The sequence below is a fragment of the Symphalangus syndactylus genome, chromosome 19 (genome assembly GCF_028878055.3).
Source record: "Symphalangus syndactylus isolate Jambi chromosome 19, NHGRI_mSymSyn1-v2.1_pri, whole genome shotgun sequence".
In the NCBI taxonomy this organism is placed as follows: Eukaryota; Metazoa; Chordata; class Mammalia; order Primates; family Hylobatidae; genus Symphalangus; species Symphalangus syndactylus.
The window spans coordinates 65,961,842-65,969,537 of NC_072434.2; the positions used below are offsets into that span (position 1 = coordinate 65,961,842).

The window sequence follows — 7,696 nt, forward strand, 5'->3', positions numbered from 1 at the left end:
ATTCTCCTCCATATGGCAAAGCAGAGACGAGCCTCTGCCGCCTTATTCAGCCAGTGTGGGTGGGTAGGGCGCTTGTTTCCACAGAGAAGTTGCCTAGCGCCAAGTTCCGCGGACTAAACCACTGAAGGCTGGCGCCGCGTTTCTCTCCCGTTTGCCCGCTTCAGTCGATAGTGGGCAGAGACTTTCATGCGAGCAGTGTGTCTCCCTCGCCTTCCTGTGCCCCTCCCTCGCTACCCGAGGCCAAAGTCGTCAGCCCCCGGAGCAGGGGGCAGATTTCCCGCTTCTCTCCCTCTACTCCCTACGAAGAGTCGTGTGGATTGTAGGCGGGCTCAGACTCTGCTTGCCACAAATCCCTTTGACATCCTTTGCACCTCAGAGGCAACCATGAAGGAACCCCAGTCACTCTGGGATCTTTTCTCTGGCTGCCCTCTCTACCCAGGATCTGGAGTTTGATGTTGGCAGGGGTTGAACTAGGTTGTGGCCAGCGCAGGGCAGGCGCAGTAAGAGAGCCTAGGCTTCTTTTCAAGGTGTCAGAGGCCGAAGAAACAGGAGACTGAAACCTGGGTTCTCCTGTCTGGGAAGGCAACCGCCAACGAAAGCTTCGGAGTCGGGAGAGGCGTGTGGTAGAAACCAGGGCTTGTAGCAGTGGATTTTCTGCGGTCACCTCGACTTGACTTGATCTGTTGAGCTTTAACCTGTTGAGGTTTAATCTGTTTCCACAGATCTGAACCCACCTCTCCTCAAGCCCACGCCTACCTAAGACTCTCAATGGGCTGCATGGAGCAAGAAACGGGGGAAGAGAAGTCAGAGGCTGAGGTTGATGCACTCTCCCATCGTTTTCAGGCATCCTAGTCCCCTCTCTCCGGCTTCTTCCTCCCTTAAGAAGAAAAAGTAGGCAAGCTCAGCCCTCCCCCACGTGATGTAGTGACACCCCTTTAAAGATGACCAAGAGGACCCTAAACGTGCTGGGACATCACATTCCCCTTCTTTAGCCTTGTGAGTTTGAAAGGACTGATTGCACACTCCAAGGTATTTGTGAAGATGCGAGTTTTAAGGAGGATTTTAACTATAGGTGTTTGGGCTAGGGAAGATTTTTTAAAATACGAAACTTTGATTTAACTCATGCACTCATCTAGCTCACAGCCTCCATTTTTGAGGTCATGATGAGATTGGCTGGCATCCCAAAGACAAACTAGTTGGCTTTCTCTGAAGCTTCCCTTCACACACTGGATATTACAACCCACAGTGCCTACCCTCTGCCACAGCCACTTTTGGGGAATCCAGACTGCTTACACAGGGCGGGGAGCACTTTCTAAGATTCCCTTCAACTCAGGTTCTAACAGAGCAGCAGCCTCCAACAGGATTCCTGGGCCCTGAGGACAGGTGAGCTCGGAGAACCCCTGGCCCTTTAATCCCTTCCCTGTCCATGCCCCCTGTCATTTTAGAAATCAGGAATAGAAGTCTCCACACGTATGATTGTTCCCGACTTCCTCGTTTTTGGGTTGAAGTAACAGAGGCTGAGAGATGTGAGAATACTTGCCCAAGGTGCCCTGGAGAGTGAGTGCCAAGACCAGGATGGGCCTTGGGTCAGGGCCTCCTGCAGTACACAGGAACATGAAAGCTGGTGCCAGACACACCTGAGCAACCAGATTCTGATCCAAATTATCAAAGCTCAATGGGTTTTTAAAAAAATCATGAGGTTCAACCACTGCCTGGGATGTTGGGCTCCCATTAGCTCCTTCCCTTCCCCTTGGTGGTTCTTGAGGGGTCTGGGAGTCGCAGGTCTGGGACTTCTTTGGGTTGATACCCTGCCCTTCACTCTGCACTAACCTAATAGCAGTGTTAGCTTTGCTAATAGTGTGTAGGATCCCAGCCACACTGTGCTCACGAAAGGAAGCGACATCCATGGTGCTTTTCGACTTCCATTGAACATTGCTGACACTTAGGATTCTGGGCAGAATGTGGAGATAGAGGCCCAATCATGCCTGCCTGGCAGCCCCTGCGCTGGATCCTTCTCTCTTCCTCTAGCCTCGGATTCAGCTGGAGCCATGGCAGATAGTAAGCCTCACTCTCTAGCACAGTCCACCCTGCGCAACAGATGAGGAACCAGAAAGAGACTTTGGAAGTGGCAGCGGCAGCATCGCCTGACATGCGCTCCGAACTTGCCTCTCTGGAGACCTTCAACGACTCTCTGGGTTGGGGGGGTTATTCGAGGACACCGGCAGGAGGACCGTGCAGGAAAAAGCGGGCCTGATCCCAGCCCAGCATAGGAGGTCCGAACTAACCCCAGAGGCGTTCATTCATTCATTCACTCACCCACCAATAATTAGCTACATGACCTTGGAAAATTCATCTAATCACTTGGTTTGTTTTCTCTGTGTAATGGGATATAATCAATGGTACCTAACTCATAAATCGCTGTAAGACTTCATGACAGTTAAAAAGAAAGGCAAAATGAGAACAGTGGCTGGCATAAATTAATGCTATAGGTTTAGATGTTACTGCATTCCTTCATCCATTTGGTTTTTTCATTGCAGTATTTATTGGGATCCTTGTGAGTGTTTGCACAGTAGAGAAAAAAAGAATGCAAGACAACCTTTACTCTCCAAGAAATTATATCATTAGATGAGAACGAGAATGCCTTGTCACCAGGAAATCCTTTAAGGAGTAGCCCAGAGAGTTAGGATGTGCTGCCTGGCTAGGTCAGGGGTTGCTGCATTTGGAAGGCCTTCTTCATCTTGATCTTCCTGGCACTATGCACAGGAGCACTTCAGTCTGCAAATTTCACAGCAGGCACGCCGTACAATGCTTGTGGGTGTGGTGGGGACTTACTCATGTGAGTTAGAAAGGAAGAAGTTAGTTTTCTGATACTTAGTTTTCTGAAGCTTAAGCAAGTGTCCAGGGGCCCAGAAGGGAAAATTATGTTCCAGCTGTTGAGATTATGTTGGGACAAATAGCACTTGGGGAGTTTTATTAAGTTTTTAACTAATCACAATGAGGGAGGGCCCTCAAAATGGAAACAGGAGATTAACGATTCCTTCGAGGAAGAAGGCACCCTCGGCTTCTTGAGAGCAGGGCTGGACTCTGCTGCATGGTTGGAGAAGCTCCAGCACCTCGCTCAGTGCTTGGCACAGGAAATGCACCCCCAAAAGTGTTTACTAAATAAACGACAAGTATAGTTATTGTGGCCCTTGTGGTTATTTATAGCATCAATAAGGGTAGGTAACATTATAAACACAGTAGGAGGCTGTGCAACACGACCCAGAAGTACCAGGTGGTAACCCCGGGAGTGGACCTAGAGTTGCGAATCATCTGGTTGAGGACCCATTGGGATCCCCGATGCTAAGGTCATCACAGAGGGGCAAGAGAACGCGTTCACAAGCAGGACTCGATACAGGCGGCCTAAACTCTGGTCTGCGTACCATTTGGGCATCGTTGTAGGTGGAAACCAACTCGTAGAGAGGTTGAATGACTCACTCAAGGTGACTTCCCTAGTGGTCAACGTCAAGAACCAGAACGGAAGTCCAAAGCTTTCTGTGATATCTCCAGTCCCTCACTTAGGCGGCGGTGCGGAGCGCTAAGATCTGCCCGAGCCTCTCTTGGAACACGGAAGAGCACCGCAGAGTGGGTGAGAATGCTAGGCAAGTTGGTCTTAGTGCGTCTGCACCTCACCGCCTCTCTCTGCGGAGAAAAAGTGCCTGTTTCGCGGAGTTCCCTAGCCACCGTCAATCTCCACTGTCCTCGACCAGAGATTTCCCAGTCTGCAAATTTTAGCCTCGTTTTAATTTGTCGGGGCTGTTTATTTTCGTTTCTCAGAATCGGGGTGACGAGTGCACCCAGCACGTGGTAGAAGCTCAAGAAATGAGCAAGTGAACGAAAGATCAAAGGAAAGAACTAATGAGCAAATAGGATCCTGTATCCGGCAGTCCCGACCTGCATCACAATCCGGCCATTGTTGAATTTCACTACCTGGTGAAACGCGGGCCGCGCACACCTCCAAAGAGGTGTCCCTGAGACTCTACTCAGCCAGGCTCTCCTGGTCTGGGGCGCAGATCTCGCTCCAAAGCCTCTTGCCTTCCGGGGTCACAGGGTCTCGCCCCGTTCGCAATGGCTTTGGGTGTAGCAGAGGAAGGTCCTGGGTCTTCCGCGGTCTCCGATCCCCAACCTGCCCGCCGAATATTCATTCAGTTCACGGTCAGCGCCGGCCCCTTGGCCCGGACCTCCCCCAAGCTGATCTCTACGTCAGTCGGTTGCCGGTTGGGAGCACCCAGGAGATGTCTCTTTGAGGCCGCTTTAGGTCAGCTGCAGCGGTCTAAGCCTGGTCTCCTTTTTCTTGCCTCCATCAGGGTCCCTGCAGCCTGTGCTGACTACTCTTCCAAGCCAAGAGCACAGTTTTGTAGCTGAAAAAAATGGGGGTGAAAAGCTATAAAGAAAGAGTCAAACTAAAGACTTGCTCTGTGACACACAATTTTTAAATGGAATGTCACCTGTAATTTGAATTTTCCCATATCCATTGGTCTTCACGCTCCCTTGCTTTGTATGTCCTCACCATTTCTCACTTTTCATTTTTTCCTCTCTGCTCATTGAGCCCCGAGCTTCCTTTCCTCCTGGTACTGTTCAAGATTCCGTTCAGAATTTTAAGAAGAACTGGACTCCCCTGGCTTGGTTCCAGATGACCACCAGGGAGGACGTGGAGGACAGAGTGTGTGACCTGAGACAAGGGATGACAGGGCTGCCAGGCAGCTCCAGAGGTGATGGAGGACAGCCTATTAGCCAAAATGTAACGAAAGGCAGAGATTTTTAAAAATTAGAATAGATCTGCATATATATATATATATATATATAATTTTAAAGCCCACAAAAGTGCCATCCTCCTCAAAAGCATTGCTCAGAGCCAAGGGAGACATGCTGGGGACAGAAGGGCCACTCACAGCCTCGATGTTACTCATCTACATATGTGCACATTATTTGAGCCTCTACTACATGCTGGACTGGTTCTGGGTTAGGGACCGTCAAGGGTCTCCAGCTGAAACGATCTGAAGGTGCTCTGACACATGCCCTCCAAGCTAAAAGTTCTAGCAATCGAAAACTTTCTTGCCCACCTCTTTCCTCTTATTTCTCTTTTGCTTTCCTCATCGCGGAGGAATGGTGTTGAGGAGACCATCCCACCTCCTTGTGTTCTCTCCAGCTCTCCAATTACGCCTTCTCACTTTCTTCTTGTCAGTTTGCTCAGCAACCCAGAGGTAGTTTTTAGGTTAGGGGCGCATATCTGATACAGGGCACAGTCAGAGACAGAGTTCTGGCAAACAGAAGGTGCTCAATAAGTGGAAACTGTTATTAAACTATTACTACGATGACACTGCGAGTTCATTCTGGCTGGAGAGAGTGTCTATACTGGTTTGAAATCACCTATGGGTGCGTGCAAGTAAAGAACGGAGGAAAGAGACACAAGTCTTTTCCACTCTTTGAACAGGAGTTGAAAGTCTTGTGTCTCATGTAACCAACACAGCAACACAGGGCAGAAGATATTATTCTTCCTCTCTTACAGATGGCCATTTTGACAAGCAGAGGGGCTGGGTAATTTGATCAAGGTACTTGGCGGATAAGGGGCGTGGCCGAGCCTCTGACAGAAATCTGCCTTTCTTACTCCAATCTCCGAACTAGTGGTCTGCGGCGATTCTCTATAGTCAAGGAGAAAAAAAGTTCAAAGAAATGATTTGTTCTTTTTGACGAATTATTCTGATCATTATTTCAAATATTCACCTTACAGTGTTTGTGTAGACTTAACCATAGAGAAATCTATTAAAAGTCATCTCGCTGCATCCCTAGGGAAAGCGCTTTCATAGTATGCCCTGTCTGGTATGCGCTGTACGATATGCAAGGTTCACAGCCGAAGGAAGGGAGGGCCCAAGTGCGAAAACATCTTTAAGCGAACGTCGGTCGCCACGTGCACTTACTGTGTACCCCCCACCCCAAACCTCAGGATAGAAAGACACAAATGGGTCTAGAAGCCACAGAAGCGTCTTCCTCCTTGCTCCTAGTCATCCCTTTCGCTTTCCATTCTCACCTGGCCTCCCCCAGGCCTCGCCTTCTTCCCTCTTTACTCCATTCCCTAACTCCCGCCTCGTAGGCAGCGGTGGGGAGCCTCCTGCAGGCTGCGCCCCGAGTCCCAACGCTACTAGGGTGCTCTAGCAGTGGGGAGGCGGCGTTGCAGTCTGGCTAGGCGCTGCAGCGGGCACCAGCTACGTTTTGCTGTCGGCGGCAGTTACCCGGACGCAAGTTAAGGGGTAGGCGCGCAGAGGCGGTTGGAGGCGGGCGGCCCCTGACCTCGGAGAGCCGCGCCGAGCAGGGCGGGAAATTTATGGTCTGTGTATACTTTCTGGCTCCAGCGCCCCGCGCACCAGAAGGATGGGGCCCTGTGAGCGCGCCCGAGGCCGCGAGCTGGGGCCGCAGGCGCCACGGCCATGTATGGTGCCCACCCGACTCTGTTCTGCAGCGCTGTGGTCATAAACCTTCCCTTGGAGGGCGCGACTGTAAACGAAAGTCCGGGCGAGAGGTAGGTGCAGGCCGTGCCGCCCGGACCCTCAGGGATAATTCTGGAAACTTGCACGGAAGCCCGGGTACCGCCACCTTCCCTGATGTGGTGGGGTGAGAGGATTGTTTATAATGGTTGTTTGGAATCCCGCGCGGTGGATGCAAGGTGGGATTCCAGCCCAGCGCCGCGCCGCGTGGCCGGGAGTGCAGACAGGTCACCGGGCCCCGTGTGTCTGGACCGCGCCGCTTCCTACTGGGCTTACGTCGGGATCTAGACTTCGGCCTCCTTCCTTGCAAGGGCCCAGATTTGATTCCCGTTCGTCGAGGCGGTCTGTAGCAGATAAAGGGCCCATTAAAAAACTGGACCCTGTAGGCCTTTGGTGCCAGAGGAAGCTAGAAGATGGCTCAGGAGTCAGTCCGGAGGCAGGAGGCCCATTTCGGGTGGAGGCCAGTGGTCTAGCTGCTCGCACTTCACTCCCGTAGCGGTAGTGTTAGCACGAAGCATGTCCACGCTGTTTTCCCCGGCTGGGCTACACCCACACAAAGGAGCCGTGAGTTAAGCTGGGCGGTCAGCGCTACGTAGGTCCCTTTACTCACGTTGTCACCAGAGCAGGTGTCACGGAGTGTAACTGCATAAGAGCTTAATTTTTAACACCAGTCACGACTTTTCGATCTGTTCTTAGTAATCGTTGTGCCCATATACCAGGCACTGTTTTTACAACCTTTCTATGTATTAGCTCATTTGCCTTTTACCAAATCCCAGTTAGGTCATTACATACATTATCCCCATTTTACAGATAAGTAAACTGTGGTAAGAAAGTTAAATTAACTTGCCCAAGGACATGCAGTTAGAAAGTGGATTTGGGAATAACTCGCATCTTCTCTGCACGGCCTAGATTACCTAAATCATCTGTAGCACACTGTCTCGAGCATCAGGAGTCCCGCGGGCGAGAGGGGGCAGGATTTCCAAAGAACCTAGGGTCAGTTTACCCACTCGCAGACCTTCTCCCGAGGGGGAGCGCGTCCCTGCTCCGGAGCCGGGAGTAGCTGGCCGTAGGGGTCAGCCGAACGAGGTAGCCGAGTCCATAAACACGGGCCATTTAGCAATTACCCCCAGGGCGTGATAATTGCGCTGGGTAGTAGTGACTGTGAGTCGCTGTGA

At 51.2% G+C, this 7,696-nt stretch overlaps 1 long non-coding RNA gene across 1 annotated transcript; it reads right to left on the reverse strand.

The window, feature by feature from the left end:
- Positions 1-2,536: 2,536 nt before the first annotated feature.
- LOC129458486 (uncharacterized) lies at positions 2,537-6,320 on the reverse strand. Its single transcript, XR_008649636.2, has 4 exons — positions 6,068-6,320; positions 5,103-5,681; positions 4,488-4,766; positions 2,537-4,400 (listed from the first exon to the last, which is right to left on the reverse strand). It is a non-coding gene; the product is annotated as an uncharacterized lncRNA (long non-coding RNA).
- Between the last annotated feature and the right edge of the window lie 1,376 nt (positions 6,321-7,696).